Here is a 22,500-nt window from a genome sequence, read left to right as displayed (position 1 = left end):
TATGGTTAGAATCTTTAAAATCCATGCTTGTGGAGATTCTCAATCATCCAGGTCACGGTTGACCCTATTTCTAAAACTGGACTTTCTTGGTTTTTTCCCCCTTTGAAAACAGGATCCATGTTTACCTTCTTCCTAAGGCTTGAACAAGCATCAGGTTTCATTTCTATACCTTTCTCCTTCATCTCTGCTTTGCAGAATAATTTTAAGTAAAGTTGGTCCCAAATTTTCTTCATATTTGAAATGGTGGGTCCAAATTTAAAGCCAGAGAGTAGGAAGGGAGAGTGTGAAGTCAATAGCAATTTACCCCAAGGTTCACTGAGTCCTTTGGGTTGGTGAAGAAGAAAATGATGGACTTTCCATTGGAAATCTCACGGTCTCTATTGTTATGTCCTAGGAAAAAGTTAAGGAGTTAGAAGAAGAGGTTGGAACCATTCTCTCCTGCATCTTGCTGACTTGGCAGCCTGCCTTAGCAAAAAAGTGGTTCAAGATGGAGACTCTTGTGATGAGAGTCTTCCTAAATAGCAAGCAGCCACTTTGCTGCTGGGGCAAAGAGGGTGTGTGAAGGGTATGGACTCTTCACTACTCTACCTTTCAGTCATCTCTATTTGGAGGTGGGTGAAGGACAATCTTCAGGATAGAGAAATGCCAAGGCTTGAATAGCTGCATGCAATGGCTATATTTCACAAAAGCACATTGAGGTAGATAACATGATGGATTTTAGAAGGTCATCATGCAAATCCTGAGATACTTCATTTAGAGGGATGGGATTTACTTTATGGGTGGCATGCCTATTTAATATTTAATAAAAAAATGGATTGGGTCTTTAAATCTCATATTTTAAGAATCTCTTTACTTAGGACTTGGAGAAAATATTATAAAAGTGATTTTAAAGTTCCATTATGGGCCATACCTTGGCATGCGATAGAAGGAATAAAAAGAGGTGTAAAAATGGATATGGTGTCTTATAGTCAGCTACTTAGATGGGATGGGCAAAACTGGCAGTTAAGATTACGGGAAGATTTAGCGCAAGAAAATATTATTTATTCTTGGTTCCAATATAGGCAACTAGTAGATAAATGGAAGGTGGATTGTAAATTGGGTTTTCTTAGAGAAGATGGAAATCTTATTAAGCAAGTCAAGGATTAAAGACAAACCCACATCAAGAGAATCTACGGGGTATTAGTTGAAATGGACTCAGAAACGGAATTAATTAAAGACTGCATGATTAGATGGGTGCAGAATTTTGGTGTCCCAGTCTCATTGGATATCTGGGAAACCATTTGGGTGAGAAATGTCAAATTTACACAAGCACAGAACCTTAGGGAGAATTTTTATAAAATGTTTTATAGATGGCACCTTGATCCACAAAAAATGTCTCTTATGTACCCTGACGTACAACCCAAATGTTGGAGATGTGGTTATACGGATGCTTCCTATTATCATATTTGGTGGTCATGCAGAGAGATAAAAGCATTTTGGATCAAAATATGGTGGAATATCCAGAGAATTTTTAGAAGGAGGGTAAAATTTACTCCGCAATTATTTTTGTTGGGCATTGTTACAGATTGTGATACAAAGGAGGTTGTATTGATGTTAAATTTGATTACAGCCGCGAGGCTGTTAGTTGGACAATACTGGAAGAAGGAATCTTTGCCTACACTGCAGGAATGGTTTCTTAAAGTGTCCTATTTGGCGGAAATGGCAAAGATTTCGGCTTTCTTAAAGCAACAAACGCAAGAGAAGTTTCTTGCCGTTTGGGACAAATGGATAAAATTTATACAATTTAGACTGGGTATAAAAAAATATCACATAGTTTTTTCATAAGTTTTATTTATATATATAGAGAATGTTATATATAGATATTTTATATATATATATAAATATAAATTTTTTAATTTAATTTTTATCTTTATTTGTTAATTTTTAACTAAGCCTATATTCTGCTCTGGGAAGCTCAGGGGGGGGGGAAGGGAGGGTGTTTGTGAGGGGTGGGGGATGGGGTTTTTTTTTATATGTAATGTTTAGTTTTTTATTTTTTTTTTGTATATGTTGTTTTTTGTTTTGTATTGTTTTTGTTTTTTTGTAAAATTTATAAAACTTTCAATAAAAAAAAAAAGAAGGTCATCATGCTTAATCTTATTTATGATTTATGAAGTTCCTGATTCCATGGTTTCTGATTTCTGAAATCAAATAAACATGGTGTTAATGGACACTGAATAGCTAGTATTCACCTGTCCTCCTTCAGCTTAGAATTCCCTGACATAGTATTCTTTTTTGACCTTGTTTGTTTGTTTATTTAATTACTACTTTATTTATTGGCCCAGGGTTGTTGAAAGTTGGTGGCATACAAATTTAACTCACTCTCATTAACATTACATATACAACATGTGAAATCACAGCTGCTAGTTCTTTAGCTGGTGTTGGCCTTCATGCACATTGGGTTCCTCCCAAGAGCCTAGAATTTCATAACTATTGGCATTGTATAAGTTTGGATCCAAGCAGTGTGCCTTTTTGTAATTGACAGAGGGAAATTTTGTCAATGCACAGATTTTCTAAGTGGTGCCCAAGGCTTTTTGTAAAGGCACCCAGGCTGTTAATAATCACCGGCCCACAGATTAAAGATCAAACTCGAGCCCAAATAAAGAGAATTTATAATGTTTTAATAGAATTAGATTCTGAAACGGAGTTAGTTAAAGACTGTATGATTAAACGGGCTCAAAATATTCAAGAACCAATTTTATTGGATACATGGGAGACAATTTGGGTTAGAAATGTAAAATTTATTCAAGTGCAAAATTTAATAGAAAATTTTTATAAAATGTTTTATAGATGGCATTTGGACCTCCAAAGGTTGTCCCGCATGTATCCTAATTTACAGCCCAAATGTTGGAGATGTGGAAGCTCAGATGCAACCTATTTTCATATTTGGTGGACTTGTAGAGATATAAAAGCTTTTTGGATTAAGATTTGGTGGAATATTCAAAAGATTTTTAAGAGAAAGATAAAGTTTACTCCACAATTATTTTTGTTGGGTATTATGGTTGATTTTGATGTTAAAGAAATTAATTTGATGTTGAATCTTATAACAGCTGCAAGATTATTGGTGGGGCAAAATTGGAAGAAAAACTCTTTGCCTACTATGGAAGAATGGATACTTAAGGTGTCTAACTTAGCAGAAATGGCGAAAATTTCTGCTTATTTGAAGGACCATTCACAAGAAAAATACATTTCGGTCTGGAGAAGATGGATTGATTATATTCAAAAGAAATATGAGACTGAAAAGTATTATCTTGCTTACAAGTAGATTTTAGGTTATTATTAATAGTTTAATATGATTGAATTTATACTATTTTTAGTGTTATGGTTTAATTGTATTATTATTTTTATTTTTAATTTGTTAATATTTGTTTTGAAAAAGGAGTTAAAGTATGTTATGGATTTGATTGTTAGTAGAGTTGGATAATGTTAGTTAGATTATGATTGTTTATTTGTAACCCTGTAATCAGCTCTGGGAAGTGGGAGAGGGGGGAGGAGTGGGAGGGTTTTGGGTTATATATTGTAAAAAATTTCTAAAACTTTTAATTAAAAAAAATAATAATAATCACCGGCCCATCTCACCCATGCTGGCAGAGGAGGCATGCTGGCAGACCCCGTCAGTCAAGGAATTCCACCTGGTGGAGTCCAGGAGAATTGCTGTCTCTCCTATGGCTCTTGCCCTTTGAGGTGAGATCTGTTCCCACCCATCTGACTTCTGCAGGAGCCTGAAGACCTGACTCTTCCAATTGGCTTGGGCCCTAATGGGGGAGTATCACTCAGGAGATGATTGATGGACCAATAGAAGACACCACCACCCTCCCCACACATCCTACTCTCTCCATCCCCATCTTTAATGATAATTTATATTTTACTGCTATTAGAAATATTTTTTTTTCATGGTTTCATTGCTTTTATTGTTGTAAGCCACCCAGAGTTGCCTGTCGCAAGAAGGGTGGCAAATAAGATTAATAAACGAACAAACAAACAAACAAATATTATTATCATTCCTTTAGTTGACATGAAAACCTGCTATTGTTTTCTCAGAAATCTCTTTATAGGTTCCCTAATCACTGAAAGTCTAGATGTGTGAACAAAAATATGTCCTGCAGTCTTGGGACGAAAATTGGAATTGCCAAGATGAGAAATTCAGCATTGTTACCTAGGATGGAAATCTCAGGATTTCAAAGAACCATCCATGCAAAGCTGAAAAAATGATTGGTACTTACCTTTCCCAGCAAGGACAGAAAGTGGAAAGAAGCTGGGGGAATCCATGAATGGGATGGAGAGGAGCAAAACGCATCATTATCAAAGTGGAGACATGTTTTGTAATCAAACAGCAATTTCTTATATCAGCTGCTGGGGCACACGAAACCAGCAGCTTCGGGCTGCTGTGCAGAATACTCATAACTTACTAAGAGTTATCAGATTCTTGCTATTAATAAAGAACATCCTTGTATATGACCTACTTTACAGATAGCTATATTCAGAATCCAAATAACCTGTGAGAAGCTAGTTTTAAACCATACCTAGGATTACATCCTTGATAGATCTGATTGGTTTTCAAGTACCCCTCTAGGAGTATTAGCAATCCCAGAAGCAAATACTTCAGAAATCTCCCCTTAATTAATTCAACAAAATGTTTAAAGTTCCTTCCCAGGGAGAAAAAAAAGAAAACAATCTTTAAGGATTTCAGCATTCTGGATTACTTGCTAGGATAAGCAGGAGCAATTTGGAGGGAGGAAGTTAGCATTCTTTTGTGAAGGGACTGATCTGTACATAAATTAGGCAATCAGACTCTCTGACACACATTATGCTGACAGGGAGCTTCCCTGAAAAACCTTGGCTGAAAATCCACTGACGTCTTTGTCAGCTTGACTATTTCCGACTAGGGCCTCATAAAAATTGAGGATTAACATTAATGGCATTTGAGGTAGATTAACCGGGGGGGGGGGGAAGAGGGGAGAATGAAATCCTTTCTTATATACATATGTCTAAAGCCAGAATAACTCCTAGGAAAACAAGAGGGATTGATTTGCAAGACCCTCTGGCTTCCAAAATGTGAAGTGTGTTACAGTTGATATTCATTTTATTTTTCCTTCAGTCTCTAAGGGATGTTGATATTATAATACAGGTGAGGACATCCTTCTATAATTAAATCTTCAAATATAGTATGCTATGATAATATTGTAGGATCTCTTTCACCCCTTAGTGTCAAGTTTCATGAAAGGGAATCTTCATGAAGTTTTGGTATATACCCACGTGCCCAGTTTTGCACTTGGAGAGCATGTTTTTGATGTTTACTTAGAATGGTTACCTAAAGGGGCTTGCCTGTTTGCAAAATGATTGATGGAGTGGCTCTAACTAGTGTCCTAAATGCTCACATTATGAGTAAAAACATTTCCTTCAACTTCCAAAACAATTTTTTTGTCTGTTTTCTGGGCAAATAAACATGGAAACTAATCAAGAACAGAAGCAACTTGGAATTAAGGAGAAACTTCCTAACAGTGAGGACCAGGGCTTCTTTTTTTATCATAGAACGCCCAGAACAGAGTTCCGGCACCTTTTTGGAATGGAACCTTGTAGGGTAGGCAAGGCGGGTTGTATGACATGTGTGAGTTCCGGCACCTTTTTTTTTTTTTTTTTACAAAAAAAGCACTGGCGAGTGGAACAGTGGAACAAATTGCCTTCAGAAGTTGTGGGTGCTTCATCACTGGAGGTTTTTAAGAAGAGAATGGACAGTGACTTATCTGAAATGGCATAGGGTCTCCTGCTTGAGCAGGGGGTTGGACTAGAACAGCGGTTCTCAACCTGTGGGTCGCGACCCCATTTGGGGTCGAACGACCATTTCACGGGGGTCGCCAAACAACGCAGTCCGCCATTTTTTCCCCCTTTTCCTTAGCTGTGCTACTTCCTTTTATTCTATTGGCTTTTGAAAGCCAATAGAATAGACTCTCTTGAATAGAGTCTAATACTATTGGCTTTCAAAAGCCAACAGGAATTGTCTAGGCTGTCTCTGCCTTGCTGAGCCTGCCAAAGCCCCAGTCTGCAAACGGTGCTGCAAGTTTTCTGCAGCGAAGGCGAGCTGTCTGGAAGCTTCCACCCCTCCCTGCTGAGCAACTACTAAAAATGTAAGTAAAAGAGGGCCAGGGGTGGGAGGTCGGCAGGTGCAGGGAGGGTTGCTGGCGCGCGTGGGGCCCGGCGGGTGCCTTATCTCCCTTGGGCTGGGCCAGCTGGTGGCCCAGCTGGTAGTCGCCCTGCGCCATCGCTGACCCTTGCCAGCTACACCTCAGCCGGCGCAGGGGGCGGCACCACGCATGCGCGGTGCTCCCGGGCAGGGAAAGTCCTTGACTTACAACCGGTTGGGTAGTCCTTGATGTACGACCAATTGGGTAGTCCTCGACTTACAACCGGTTGGGGTTACGGCATTAAAAAGGTTGAGAACCACTGGACTAGAAGAAGACTTCCAAGGTCCCTTCCAGCTCTATTCTGATTGGAAGTTTGATCATTTCCCAAAGAGAGCTAGGCCATAATCATGCTTCAGGGTTTATTTCCCCACCCCCAAGCATATATCTTGGAATTCTATGGGTTGGAAATAAAGAGGATGATGGTGGGGTTGTAGAAGGAAGCTGTGACTTTTCTTTACTCCTTGTATCGTCTTGTTTATTTAATTTTTAAAGCACTTTTTAAAATCAAAATGTGAGGCATCGTATATGTAAGACAGACTGACTGCTAAACATGGTGAACTTTAAAGCATTTTTTTCTGAATCTCCTCTTAGTAGGGTAGCCCTTAGGTTGCAAATGAAAGGAAGCATTTTTTTTCCAGTAATCTGTGCAAAGAACGGTTCATTGTGGGTGAAATTATGTGCTCTGTTATGAGCACATAATTTAAGACATTCATACACAAAGAATAGGAAGCAGCATTTTAACACATTAGGTTATTTGTCAAACTAGACCCATATTATGCAACTGGCAGTAGCCCTCCGGAGCCTTAGTGAGGAATCTTTCCTTTGCCTGCTATCACCTGATGTACAGCGTCAGAGATACAGCCCTGAGGGGTATATTCACAATTTGTTACATAAATAAACAGGACAGAAGCATTCCTTAAGTTCTGGGAAGGGAGCTACAGTAGTATTAAGAAGACATGGGCTGACTCCTTCCTGATTCACTGCGGTATAAGAGGGAGAACAGGAAGACTTGGAACATAGTGTCCTATTCTATAATGTCTCACTGTAATGTTAAATTCTAGCCTACCTCATAGAGCTGGTCTGGTTCCATCTTTTCTAGCGATGACAAAGGATGAGCAAAGGATGTGCCTTTGATATACCTGCATTCAAGACAAATCCACCAAACTGTGGTTCTTCTCATATGAACTGTGGTGGCACAGTGGTTAGAATGCAGTATTGCAGACTACTTCTGCTGACTGCCTGCTGCCTGCAGTTCGGAAGTTTGATTCTCACTGGCTCAAGGTTGGCTCATCCTTCTATACTTCTGAGGTTGGTAAAATGAGGATCCAGATTGTTGGAGGCAATAGGCTGATTCTGTAAACTGCCTAGAGAGGGCTGTAAAGCACTGTGAAGCAATATATAAGTGCCATTGCTATATTGCTATATGGTTGAGTCAGATCATTCCCATGGACATGGTCTGATTCTAGTGTTTGCCATACTCACACCTGATCAGAAACCTCCACTGTTGCATCTGTGAACCTCTATTTTAAATTCTCTGCTGTCTTAGAATGATACATAACAAGATATTCAAATAATATCCCTCAATCCCTTTCTGATGCCACTGCTGGTGGCAGATTAGGCAGAAGAAACTTAAAAATACTAAACAGGTGCATTTAAAAGCACTTTGTCCACAGAAAGCATGTTTTCTCTCAAGCCTGAGATTGGCCTTTCACCTTTGATAAAGTGGATCACCTATTGGCAGATGGGTATCGTGTTGCAATTTTTCCTCTGCCCATTTTAGACAAACTGCTAGCATGAATTTCTGTGGATTGAAATCAAATTCTGAGAAACTTGATTTCTCCGAACTTCCTCTGTTCTGGCTTATTCTTTTTGTTTCATCCCCAGAGATTCAGTCTGTTTGTAGAATAAGTACTATTCCCAACACTTCCACCAGCGAGGAGGATCTTGAGTCTTGAAATTCAGCAATAGCAGTAAGGTCATAGGTTTCCCATCCTTACCTAGGCCAAGCAATAACATTTGCTTGCTCATAAGAACCCTTTCAGACAGTCTGAATAGTTGGTGCAAACCACATCTGACCACACAATACTTCCACTGGGGTCGTACACTCTACAGACTAAGCCATAGGTTGAAGCTTATGGCCACAGACCTAGAAGGCTAAACAAGTTAGGAAGTCTACAGTACAAAAACTTTCACAATTCTCATGCTCCATATCCTTAATTTAATATTACAGCTTCCTTTAATATATCAGAATTCAGGAAAGATAAAATTGCTGGATGGCATGACCTAGATAAATGAAAGAATGAAATGAGGAGGATCTTTTTGAACTCCACTCCAAACTATCAAACTTCTGCATTCCTTATTTGCATAAGTACTACTTTAAATCCCAATTCCTTGACACTTGTAGTATTTGTAACTTATCTGCCAGCTGCTGGGGCCAAGCGTCAATATGCCAAAGCACGACAGAAGCCAAAACCCAGTGACAATAACCACAAGCAACAGTTCCTTCACATAGAGATTCAAATTCTCCAAACAACAGCCTGAAACCAGCTGCAATATTAGCAGGGAAAAGGCACAAGAAGTGATAAAGGGATGGGTCCTTTGTGCTCTCTGAGCTTAATTGTTTTCTTGCTGACATTTCGTTACCCAGACTAGGTAACATCCTCAGTGTTAGTCGTAGCACTGGTGATGCTACCTAGTTTTGGAAATGAAACACCTACAAGCAAACAACCAAGTTCAGAGAGCACTGAGGACCCCTCATTTCAACCCTGAGCTACAAATTTTCTCCTTTATAAGTTCCCAATGCAGTTATCAAGCTCCTAAACAAAAGCTTTGCCTTAGTTAGTGCTCCAATATATATGCACATGGGGAGTTATAGCAATAAATAAATAAACCCATGAGATATGCTGCCATTGTGTGTCATGCAAATCCTGATGGAGGAAAAATTGTATTCCCTTGCTAGGAAAATATGGTTTTACATAACCATTTTTGTTCTGCTTTGCTCCTAAAACAAACCTTTGTAGAAGTTACAAAATGCCATGTATGAATATTATATTCGTTTCTCCTCTGCTATTTTTTGCCTTATTATCCTTAAGACAGGAGAGTCCTTTGTTTGCAGAATCTAGAATTTTAATCGAATCTGATATTATTATTAAATTCATTGATGTGTTCATGTATGGAAATGGAAATTGCTAGGTTCCTCCACAGCAGAATAGCTGCCTACAATTATATAGTAATGTGTTGGAATTTCGCTTAACGAGCATAGCTGAACTTCTAACAGTTTGCAAAGAATTTATAATTTGTGCATAATATTATATGATTGGATTGGAGCCAGTACTATATTGGACAGAAACAAAAATAGAAATTCACTTTTTACCCTTCTAACCTGGGAATACTTTACTTTTACCAACCAAAGAATCTCCAAGGCCATCCCCACCAACACCAACAGGGCAAGCCACTAGAATATAAATTGAGAGCAAACCCCACTCCTTACTAGCACTGATGATATTTCCTAGTTTGGGTAATGAAACGGCTGCAAGAAAACAAGCAAGCTCAGCGACCACCAAGGACCCTTCAATACTTTACTTCAGTAGGGTGACTGGATGGTATACTTCCAATTTAATGTATGTGGAGACTGAATGGGCTGATAACTGAACCTTTCTTTCATTAGGGTTATGGTATTCAGGCATCTTGACCTGAGCATCAACTAGCTGGCAGCAAGAAGATGCCAGAAAAACTCCTAACACTTTGCTGCTGTCTAGAGGTTATGCAAACTATGTAATCCAGGTATGATAATCTATTTCAATAGTGAAAACAAGACAGTAAGCTGATTTAGCAGATAGACTGTAGGAACATTAATCAGCTTGCAACATGCTTCATTGTTCGCTAACCACTCTGTTCACTGCTGTTTAAAAAAAAATGCTGCAAAGTAGTACTGGAAGGAGGAGTCACCCTGATGGATTTGGGTTGATGCAATGGTCTTGTGGCTGAAGCTTTTTTGGGAAGAGGGGATAGAATTAGGCACAATTTCACATAGACACCGAGAGACTTTGGGTCTAATTAAAGCATGTGAAGTTGACTTTATGCAGTGTGGATTGGTGGTCCTGTGTGTGTGTCAAGGAAGAGAAATCTGCAGCTGGGCACCCAGGAGGAGCAAGAAGGACCTGAGTGAAGAGGTTGGTGGAAAGGACTCTGGGTTTTGGATCAGAGATCAGCAAGGACTGCTTAACAAGGGTGGTGGAATCTAAGAATAAATCTAAATAAGATAAAGATAGATAATAATGGCTTCATAACAAGGCAGGACTAGAACTCACAGCTTCTTACTTTCCTAGCTTGATGCCTTAATCACTACACTAGATTGGCTCTCTGGAAGTAGAGGATGATTTTGATCAGTCAACCTGTGAATTAAGACCCAGCATGCTTCCACTGTGTCCAGTAAGGACCTGTTAATCAGCTTCAACAGAACTTCAGGAGAGCAACACATTGTCACAATATTGTTCAATGAAATCATATAGATGGTAGTTTGGAAATACTATACTCAGCTTGCATGTAGAATTGAATGAACAATGTTTGGCTATTAAGGGTGGTTTTTTTTTTTTTAAAAAAAATCAAGTTTGCCCGGTCAAAGCTATTAAAATTATTTATTCAAAGTGCTTTTCAGCCATTCAGTTGTGTGACTTTAGGAGGCAACACACTACTATCGTTGGACAATATACATCACTTGAAGCCAAATCCATAAAACCACATCTTCAACAAAATACAGCACTTAAAACAAAATCGATAGAACAGTATCATAACCACAGCCCAGTATCCTATCCATAATCACATTCCGAACTCATATTAATAGTATCATAACTCATGAATGATGTGTCTACTCACTCTATAATTCAGAATGCTCTATGGAAATCCAAACGTTTAACAACTTCTTGAATGTCAAGAGGAGGGACACTGTTGTTATATCTGATGAGAGGCTGATGCTTAGGAGAGAGAGAAGAATTTTTTTTTGTCTCTGAGTCCCCTTCCATTGAATCACATTGAGCATTCTCTGCTGGTAGACCAGGGGAACAAGATTCACAAGGAATTTCACTGGTCAGGTTTAATGACGGAGTCAGCTCCCATTCCTGCCCCAGCTCCTGCCCTAGCAGTTCGAAAGCATGCAAATGTGAGTAGATAAATACTGTAAGTACCACTTTGGCAAGAAAGTAACAGTGTTCCGTGTGCCTCAGTATATAGTCATGCTGGCCACATGACCATTGCTTTCAGACAATGCTGTTTCGCTTGGCTGGAAATGGAGATGAGCAGCGCCCCCTCGAGTCGGACACAACTGGGCAGGGAAAACCTTTACTTTTACCTTTAATGTCAAGAAATCAAAAATTAGGGTGCAGAATCTTGGAAAATGAAGAAGCTAAAGTTCTGCACTCATTTAAGAATGAACTCATTAAAGCAGAATCTGTGAGCAATTCGAAGCACTTTTTCCTAGAATGTGAACCTGAAGGATTTTCTTTCTCAATGATCTTGTTATTTGGAGTAAAGAAGCTTCAGAGACAACTAGTCCCCGAAACATGTATGCCTTTAAAGGTGATGACCATAAATTGCACCTGGAATCCATCTGCAGGTCAATGAAACTTTTACAGTGTTATTGTTATGTAGCTATAGTTCCAGTTGGCACCAAAGCCCCTGTATTCAATGATAGCTGCAGGGAAATCCCCTGTAGAGCACCTTATAGTAATTCAGCCATGACATATAAGTGGCTGTCACCAGGCTTTCTGCTCCAGGGCCTGCCACAATTGCAAATTAGCTGAATCTGGCAAAATTGCTTATGGTCGTAGCTTCCACCTGCTAATCCAGCAAGGCATATGGGTCCAGGTGAATCCCTAAACTGTATACCTGAATCTTGGGTGAAGTACAACTCAATGATAGCTAAAGACACATTGTATTGTCCTGGATTCAGTTAGCCTCTGAACCAATAAGTTATTCAAGTTTATTAAGATTAAACCTCAGCCTGTTTCTGCCATCCTGACCTTTCCTGCCTCCACCAAATCAAGGCTTTTAATATCCTTTGGCACAGCATCTCTATGGAGATCTGTATGTTTCACACTTTTCAATTGTTCCAGAAATCTTTGAAAAGTTGGCTTTGTTCCCAGGGCTGGATTTAGAGTGGTTTCCTAATCCATCACTTCTTTTTGTTGACTCTTTTCATATATCGTGGGTTTTTTTTTCTGGATGTGTATTGTTTCCCCCACTCTATTTTATCGTTTCTTGGTTTTGAAGTACGTTGCCCAGTCAAATGGTCTCTAAATCCAAATAAATAAATGAAGAATCTCCCAATCTAGGGCAGTGGTTCTCAACCTGTGGGTTCGGACCCCATTTAGGGTTGAACGACCATTTCATGGGGGGCACCAAACAACGCAGTCTGCCATTTTTTCCCCCTTTTCCTTAGCTGTGCTACTCCCTTTTATTCTATTGGCTTTTGAAAGCCAATAGAATAGACTCTCTTGAATAGAGTCTAATTCTATTGGCTTTCAAAAGCCAATAGGAATTGTCCAGGCTGTCTCTGCCCTGCTGAGCCCGCCAAAAGTCCCATTCTGCAAACAGCTGCACCAGTTGAGTATTCCTCGACTTACGACCAGTTGGGGGTCGCAGCATTAAAAAGGTTGAGAACTACTGATCTAGGGTAAGAAATGTAGATCTGGAATATACTAATGATATCAAACCAAATTCTCCTAGCAGCTTCATGTACATGTTAAATAAAATATGGGAGATGATTATGCACTCTGATACAAGCTTAGAGGGATAGAGTTCTAAACCAAAAGTTTCATCTGACTAAGGGCTCCATCCATGATCTCAGTATCCACAGGTTCAAACTCTTTCTAGGTGACATCACAAAATGTCTCCTTAGGACCTCTTTGGATTCTGTCCAGTCAATTTCCAATTCTGAGTGAATGTGAGTGATTGTATTTGCAAAAGGTAATAGCTCTCAGTGGGCCATTAACAGTTCTTCTGACTTACCATTCCATACAGGTCACCAAGACTTTTAAAGAGGAGTGCCAGATAGCACTGTGTAGATGCAATAATGGTGGAGATCATTCTGCTTCAGAATCCTTACTGCCACAGTGTAAATTTAGACACGAACCTGAGCAATTTGCCATTTGGATTTGCTCAGCTTAACCTACAAGCATTTTTTACTGAGCTGGTTTACCTTTTCCCATCACTTCATCTAATGAAAAATTATATAGAGAAAAGTTAATATGTTACCATAATAAAAAAAGTATTCCTGAATTTTAACTGTTGTAGTTCTTTAAAAAAATATATTTAATCATGATCTGAATTAATTGCATCAACTTTGTTTAGAATGAATATTAACTTTGGATTATAGCACTGGGAAATTTCAAAACAGTTGGCTACTGAAAATCCTGAACCTTGAAACTAGTTTTATATTCAACAAGCAGAGAAGCTTTGTCTGTGGATTATACTGAGGGGTTTTTTTTTAATTGCAACAACACTGTATTTTCTTCTGCATGTTTTTAAATGAATAAGTTGTTTTGTATGTTACATAGCAGCTCCAAGCTCTACGGAACTGGCAAGATTTTAAAATTCACAAAGCCATATGTAAGCTGTCACTTTGACAGATGCATTTCCCCAAGCTATTTTAATGATAATTTTATTGACGGAATCGATTCCAGATTCAACTCTTCCTTGAATTATCAGATTCTTCCAACATGTCTTCCTTCTTCTTCTTTTTCCTTCTTCTTCAAAAAAGATTGAATTCTGGGCCACCTTTTCCACTGACTGAAACTATCCTGAGATTTTCTTTTCTGTAGATGTGATAAAAGTGTTGCTTGTTTAACGGTGTTGTTATTTTTTTTTTTTTTTAAAAAATTGCTTCTGTCTGTTTCTGAGGCTTTTGTTAATTTGAGTTCTTTGCTGTCAGATATTCCCATGAAGAACAATACGTACCATCTGGTGAAAGGGCAGGCTGAGGATTCATTTGTCTTGTATGCATAATCCCCATGCAAGCCAAGGAATCTTGTCTTATTAGCAGAATAAATACATTATTCAGTGAAACAGCTAGCGTAGCATACTTCCCAATGATTTTTTCCCCCTTCTGTAGATATCTATAAATGGTATTTTCTTCCATCTCCCCTTCCTTGTAGCCATCACAGCCATTAATGGAAAGAGTAGCCAAAACTCTACAGGGAGTCCAAGATGAGATAATATAACATTTGTTATTCAGTAATATACAGTAATTCATACTGCTAGCGAGTGAATTATAGTGCTAGTGATCTTCTTGTGTAATATTATCTTTAATTTGTTTCTCACATTTGCTGGTAGCATTTTCTGAACTGCAATTTTTCATCTGATCTTCTCAGCAGATTTATCAAATAATTTAATGTAGCAATGAGAGCATTGTGACAAGCTATTTATGTTCTTCTCCTAGATGACTATAGTCTCTGTTTATGGCTATACTACCTTCAATAGCTTCCAAAGGCTATTGGGGGCTAATGAAACATCTAGTAACCAGGGCCTTATTGAGAGTTTTATAACAAAAGAGCTATTTCTTCTTCTTTATTTATTCAACTAATATGCTGCCCATTTCACCAGGTGATGACCCTAGTTGGCTTACAATAATTAAAAACCAATAGAAAACATCAAAGCATTAAAGCATCAAAGCAAAATATAGAACATTAAATTAGCTTAAAATTGTCAAAGATGGGCAAGGGAAGGCAGCAAGGGGGAAAGGTGGGGCTTTAGTACATTAACCACAACCAGAATGACATCCATCCTTCAATGCCCCAGGCCAGTTGGCAAAGTCATGTCTTCAAGTCCTTTTGGAAGAGCAAGAGGGTGGGTGTGGATCTCATCTTGGGAAGGGCACGATGTTCCAGAGGGCAGGAGCCATGGCAGAAAAGGCTCTTTTCCTGGACCCTGCCAGCTGGAATTCCTTGACTGACAGATCTGCCTATGCTCAGGTGAGATCTCCAGCATCTCAATCACTATCTGAACTATATTAGGTAAATGACTGTGTGCCATTATCCAATAACCACCTGCTCAAATTCAACCAACATTTTGCTTGGAATCTTATTCCAACATCTCAGGCAAGGAGATCACAATACTGTGAGATCTGATACCATTTGCAAGATTTTACAAGATTTCTGTGTTCTCGTTTTGATCTTTTAACTTTTTAACATTTTATTTATAATTTAATTGAGAGAAAGAGAAATACCATGGTATCCAGCCCAGATCCCAGTTCCCTTGATTTAGAGACTGGGTCAAGATACTGTTTGATATCCGACAGTGATTCTGATTTTCTGAAAACTAATTGTTTTGGTCAAAACTACTGGTGTTTGATTAATATCTATTACGGCTGTGTTCCATTACAGAGTAATTGTCCATTGGGTGAACTTCTGTGTATACTCCAGATGGATACGAAGATTATCCACATAGACTGAAACAAAAACATTGCAAATTGCATTGTGTTTAGAACAACAACAACCGAGTGAGTCAGACCATTTTTTTTTCTGAGCTAACTTTAAAAGATAATGTGTAGGGGTAGGAGCAGAGATTCTGCCTCCTGACTAGCTTTCTATCACATATAAAAAAATTAAAATTAAAAAAAAATGTTTGCCTTGGCTATCTGTAAAAGAATTGTACTGCTCTCTCTCTTTCTTTTTTTCATTCAACCAATGTGAATGATTTTGGTCAGCTTCTATAAAATAAATGCTGACCTTCTGTCTTGCCAGATAGCTGCCATCCTTCAAATAAAATGTTATCCCCAGTTCCACCTGCCAAATGAACGACAAATTTCCGCCTCTAACCCTCTTCTAACTGTGATCTTCTACTTGTATTTTCTCTGATTGTGTGTGTGTGTCTGTGTGTGCTTGTGTGTCTGTGTGTGTATTGGTGAGTGGATTTGTCTTAAAGGCCAGAGAATTTTGTTCGGCACATTTCTTTGCCATTTTTTTTCCAGTGCTGTAAGCCCTTTTGTGTATTGTCAACAGTTTATTTAATGATCCTTGAAAATCTTTGGCTTACTGTCTAATTAGTATTTCTTGTGGGAAAAAGTGACAGGAAAGTGAGGGCAGAATCAAGCAAAATTGATTCTTTGGGCAAATTGTAATTGATTTAAGTCTTATGGGAATGGCCAAAAAACAGGGGGCGAGGGAGGGGAAAAGAAAACTTGAAACAAGGACAATGTAAAACTGTCACATAACACAAACTCCTGCTATGTTATATGTTGTTAATTGCGAAGTCGTGTCCGACCCATCGCGACCCCATGGACAATGTTCCTCCAGGTCATCCTGTCCTCTACCATCTTCTGGAGTCTATTTAAGTTCACATTTACTGCTTCAGTGACTCCATCCAGCCATCTCATTCTCTGTCGTCCCCTTCTTCTATTGCCCTCAATCTTTCCCAGCATTAGGCCCTTCTCCAGTGAGTCCTTCCTTTTCATTAGGTGGCCAAAGTATTTGAGTTTCAACTTCAGGATCTGACCTTCTAAAGAGCAGTCGGGGTTGATCTCTTCTAGGACTGACCGGTTTGAACGCCTTGCAGTCCAAGGGACTCGCAGGAGTCTTCTCCAGCACCATAGTTCAAAGGCCTCAATTCTTTGGCGCTCAGCCTTTCTTATGGTCCAACTTTCACAGCCATACATTGCAACTGGGAAAACCATGGCCTGGACTATACACACTTTTGTTGCTTTTTAGTATGCTGTCTAGATTTGCCATAGCTTTCCTCCCCAGGAGCAAGCGTCTTTTAATTTCTTGGCTGCAGTCCCCATCTGAGGTGATCTTGGAGCCCAGAAAAATAAAATCTGTCACTACCTCCATTTCTTCCCCATCTATTTGAAAGGAATTGAGAGGGCCGGATGCCATGATTTTGGTTTTCTTAATGTTGAGTTTCAAGCCAACTGCTATGTTATATATACCTGATTAAATGAAATAGCAGTAATTCATTTTTGCTTGTTTTATTAAGAGTTCTCCCTATTTGTCTCCTAATAATGAAAAACATTTTTCTCATGCATACATTCCATACAATCCAAATTTATGGAGCAATTTGCCTGTGTAAAAGAATGTCCCAGGTAGGACCCTTTTCACAAGTTGCTGATTAATGAGGAAAAGTTTTAATTTCCCCCTAATAAAAATAATTTCTCTTTACATAAGATCCATCTGGGTTCATGGAGCAATCCAACATGTGCCTATGTAAAAGAATGCTCCTGGTAACACCCTCTTCACAGTTGTTGATTAATGGGAAGCTTTAATTTATCACTGATTTTTAACCATTTACAAACCATCTACCCATTTAGTGCACAAGCTGCACAATCCTATGTATATTTGCTCAGAATTAGATTACATTGAATGTAGTGAAACTTATTTCCAAGCAAGTGAACATACAGCTATAACTGGAATGCTACACGCTACAAATAACCCATCTAATATTCTACACAAGTAAGCAGATTGCAAATGGCAGCCTGGATTTTATTTTATTATTTTATTTTTTATGTTTTTATTTATTTTATTTTATTTTATTCATTTTATTTTACTTTACTTTGTTTTATTTTATTTTTAATTTAATTTAATTTTATTTTCTTATTTCATATGAACGTGAAAGACTGCATTAAATGGTGCCATTTGTACACTAAGAGTTAAATAATCAAAATAAAGGACAAAAGTAAGATTTTGAAAAATAAATAATTCTAAAGAAGAGATTTCTGAAATAAGGGATTATCCTTTATAATAAGGGAGGATCAGTTATGCTTGATATTGATGCTTTGTTTTGCACCATCCTAAGTTCATGTTTTAATTAAAAAGAATGTATCAATCAAAGGAAACTCAAAGGTTGTGATGGGTAGAAATGAATGAATATGGCTCACTACCACCCTGTACCACACTAGGGACAAAAGTGGATGTCCGTTGTGGCCTTTGCAAAGAGCTACTTTTCAGACTGTTTCAATGATATCCAGCAAACAATAGTATGCATGAGGCATATTTCAAGGTTTACAGAGGAAGCATCATAGCCCGGGGTCTTCCTTTTATGTTTAAGAAATCTATACCCAATAATCCTTGAACATCTTCTGTCTTCTCTCAGTGACTGTCTCCTCACACTCAAAAAAAAAAAAAAAAAAAAGCAATCCCATTCAGATTCTTCTAGATGGATCTTTTGCCATGATGAACTACAAGGGCAATTCGGAAATAAACCTCCATTTGGTTATCAATGACAGACACATTACACAATATAGAACTTTTATTATACACATTAGAAAACTACAACGTTACATTACTTTTTGACATAATCGCCATTCAAATTGAGGCACTTGTCATAACATCTTACAAGTTTTGAAATTCCTTAGTAGTAGTTGCTCAGCGCCAACTCTGGGCTACGGGGGAGGTGATCAGAAACATCCCAACAGAAGTGCTTCAAAAGTTCTTGGGTGTGTCTAACCTGAGCGTTATTGTGAACCAACACCAAACCAGAAGTCAGCATGCCCTGATGCTTGTTATGGATCACTCGTCTGAATTTTTGTAATGTTTCACAATAAACTTCTGAATTGCCAGTCAAACCACGCTCCATGAACTTCACTAGCAGTACTCCTTTGGCATCTTCACATTTGGTGGGATTTTCTATCTGTGAGTGTCGGTTTATTTCCGAATTGCAGTGAAACCATTGAAAATGCAGGTCAGTTTTCAAGCATACAAATTGTGATCACATAACTGCAGGGGTGGTGTGACTGTTATAACTTTGAGGACAGGTCACAAATCCCTTTTTCAGCACTGTCATAACTCTGAACTGTCATTAAACACATGCTTTTAAGTCAAAGGCTATCTGTAAAGCATTTATATGTTCTGTAAGCTTTTTTCTACAGCTAGTTGCTATTGCTCTCTTGCCCCAAACTGATACTATAAGAAATATCAAGCCACCTCATAGCATGAGCTGAAATCTAAAGCAATTGTGATACAGTGTGTGATTTTTTTTATCAGTGCCATAGTATCTAGATACTACAACAAGAATTTTTCTTACAACTTACCAATTAGGGAAACTTTTATTTATCCCTCCCCTTAGGATCTCCAATGTTTTCTATAGGTTTCCAATATAGTTCTTCAGCAGTGCCCTCCTAGTAGATGCTCAGAGGAGCTGAACTTTAAAATACTACATCGCCTTTGCCAAGTAGTCCCATTCCAAATTTTGCAGTAATTGAAAGAGCTGCAAGCCAGAGACATTTTATCAGACAGATTCATTCCAAATGGAAAACAGCTCAGCCCCTTTCATATGTGAATGTGACATTATGAGGCATGTTCAAAAGGGGGCAAACCTGCATCTCTATCGCACAATGATGACAGTTGTTGTCATCCTTTGTCCCCCCTCTGGATGCTTTTGCTCTGAGCTGCATTGTGCCTCCATGCCATTCTGTCCAAAATAAAGTTGATTATAGAATTCAAGAACTAAGCCAGAGCCTTCTCCTTGTTTCCTACGGCAATGCAGATAGAATATGTGCCAGCCAATCTTACAAACCAGTCTTTGCATTAGAAGAGATATAAAACTATCCACAAAGAGAATAGAAGCATATCGCTAGTTTGAGGTAGGTCATCTGTGATGGCCTCAAGTCAATCTGAGAAGGTGACTATTTGTCATGAAACGCCCAGCTACTCAAGACAGCATCTGTCTCTAAAATTCTCACTGTTAAGAGAGAATGTAATACTTGTCTGCTTGAGAGTTGTATCAAAAACTTTAATTGAATATCAAAATACTTCAACGGGTAATGAAAGGCCTCTTACTATTTTTTGCCAGGCATAGCAGTCTGTGGATTACAACATATTAATTTAGCCTATCCAACGCCTGCATGTTGTCTTGCATATTAATGTGCCTCTAAAGGCTATACCAGAGTTAGGCAGAGTCCTTTTGGTGGTCCTGATGTGTTGCTATGGAGATTTCAGGTTTCTCAGTCATGACATCCTGGGTAGCAAATCAACTGAGCCAGTGCTTTGTATGGTTTTATTATCCAAAGCCCCTCCACAGGCTAGGAAGGCTTTTTTGGGAAGCAGGAAGGCATGACCTTCTTTGCTCATTAAGCACAAGTAATTGTAGCTACTAGGAAATGACGGACTTATTTTGCTTTGGGTGTCCCTGCTAGCTGTCAAAAAGGAAGAGTCAGGAAGCAAAACTAAATTAATTTCCTTTGAAGAAGTGTGTTGGGCAACTTCTGGAACTTCTGCTAGCACAAGGATTTGATTTTTTTTTTTTTGATATATACATAAAAATCCCTTCACACATCTATGAGTAGTCTGTGTTTTCCTGAATCTTGGGTCTTCTACTAGGAGTCTGAGGGTTCTGCACAGGATCTTGGCTGTTCCTAGCCCTGCACTCTTCTGATCAAAGAGCTCTGATGTCGTTCCTGGGATCTGTTGGACCCACTCGCCCAGCTTAGGAGTCACAGCCCCAAGAGCTCCTACCACCACTGGACCACTTTGGCCTTTACTTTCCACATCCTCTTCAGTTCCTCCTTCGGGTCCTTGGTATTTCTTCAACTTCCTATAGTCCATCCTGATGCTGCTGTCATTTGGCACTGCTATACATCTATCGCTACTCCTTGTCTATGATATCTGGATGATTGGCCAGTTTGTTCATCTGGATCTGGAAATCCCACAGGATCTTAATCTTCTAATTGTCCACAATCTTCTCTGGAATCTCCTATCTGGATTTCAGAGTGTCTAACACATACTCTGTGCAGATGTTCCTGTACACAATGCTCAGATACTCAGTTTTTGCCTGCATCTTACACCCTGCCACACTATGTGTTGGATTGTCTCTGAAGCTTCTTTGCAAAATCTGTCTGGTGTGGTAGACCTCTGCTTCTATGGATCTGATGCTTAGTGCCTGTTCTTGGGCTGCTATGATCACTGCCTTAGTGCTGTATTATAGCACAGCCCTTTCTGGCCACTGGTTGGATTTCCTAATGTCTGCCATCTCAGCTCTCTGTCAGTGGTTCAGTCCACATAGGGTCTTGTCTTGTTATGGCACTTCCTCTGTTTGGTCTTCTTCTCATGTCTGCTGCTGCTTCAGCCTTTTTCTCAGCAGCTCATCTTTGGGTATCATCTTACCGATGTATTCCTGAATCACTAGGTTTCATCCATAACAGTGGCTTTGATACTCACCAAATGCCACCTGCCCAATTTCTGGTCGATGTACAGTCTTTCTGTGTTGGACTTGGCATGGAAATATCAGTAGTACCAGCTTATTATACCAGCAGGATTTATGATAACCCATAGGGCATATGTGTTGATGGCATGGATCTTGTTCTCACCATTGAGATGGCTCTTCAAGACCTGCCTTATCCTTTGGTGATACTTGAATGTTATTGTTCTTATTGCCTCCTTCTCCTCATGGTCTCCATGTGACAGTAAGGTAAAAAAGTGCTTGTAGTTGGTCTTTATATCTGCTTTGTTGGCCAGTTGTAGTTCAAACTTATTAGTCTTAACTTTCTTCCCTGTCTTGAGTAGCATCTGGCCATACTTCTCCATATTGAATGACATTCCAATTTCCTCATTGTAGATCCATTTCAGGTGGATCAGCAAGTCAATGTCTCATTCACTCTTAGAATACAGTTTGATGTCATACAAAGTACCATATTTATTCTGTACGAAGACATTCCCCTCCCTCCCAATAATGAATGTCTCTTGATACCATCTACTAGGCTTCTCTAATTCATTGCCCCATTTGAATATTGCCTCAACCATAATCATACAAGTCCAACCACTCTTGATTTCATCCAAGTCTAAATATCCAATATAATTAGAGTTCACTTCAGGATGTGAAGTCCTATATTCAAATGTTTCAAACACCACTGAGAGTATTTTATTATTTATCTATTAGATTTTTATTCTGCCTTTAATATTTTTATAAATAACTCAAAACTGAAAATATACGTAATATTCTTTCCTCCTCTGATTTTCCCTACAACAACAACCCAGTGAGATAATTGGGCTGAGTGAGAGAGAGCAACTGCCCAAGGTCACCCAGCTGACCTTCATGTCTAAAGTAGGACTAGAGTCATACCAAACAGGCACTATTTTATTTTATTTTATTTTTATTTTATTATTTTAATTTTTTTTCTCTATATTTTAACTCTATCCATTTAGCTAGGAAAATTACAATTATTTAATTTGAATATTATAGTAAAAACTAATGCAGCTTAAAACAATATGTAAATATCCCTAAAATAATAAACAGGTAAAAATCACTATCCTTTTGACTATTTCATTGAAGATGTCCTTCTGCAGTAGTTCGGGAG

The sequence above is a fragment of the Crotalus tigris genome, unplaced genomic scaffold (genome assembly GCF_016545835.1).
Source record: "Crotalus tigris isolate CLP2741 ecotype Arizona unplaced genomic scaffold, ASM1654583v1 scf7180000023635.1308423, whole genome shotgun sequence".
NCBI classification, from domain to species: Eukaryota; Metazoa; Chordata; class Lepidosauria; order Squamata; family Viperidae; genus Crotalus; species Crotalus tigris.
This window is presented reverse-complemented; position numbering follows the sequence as displayed.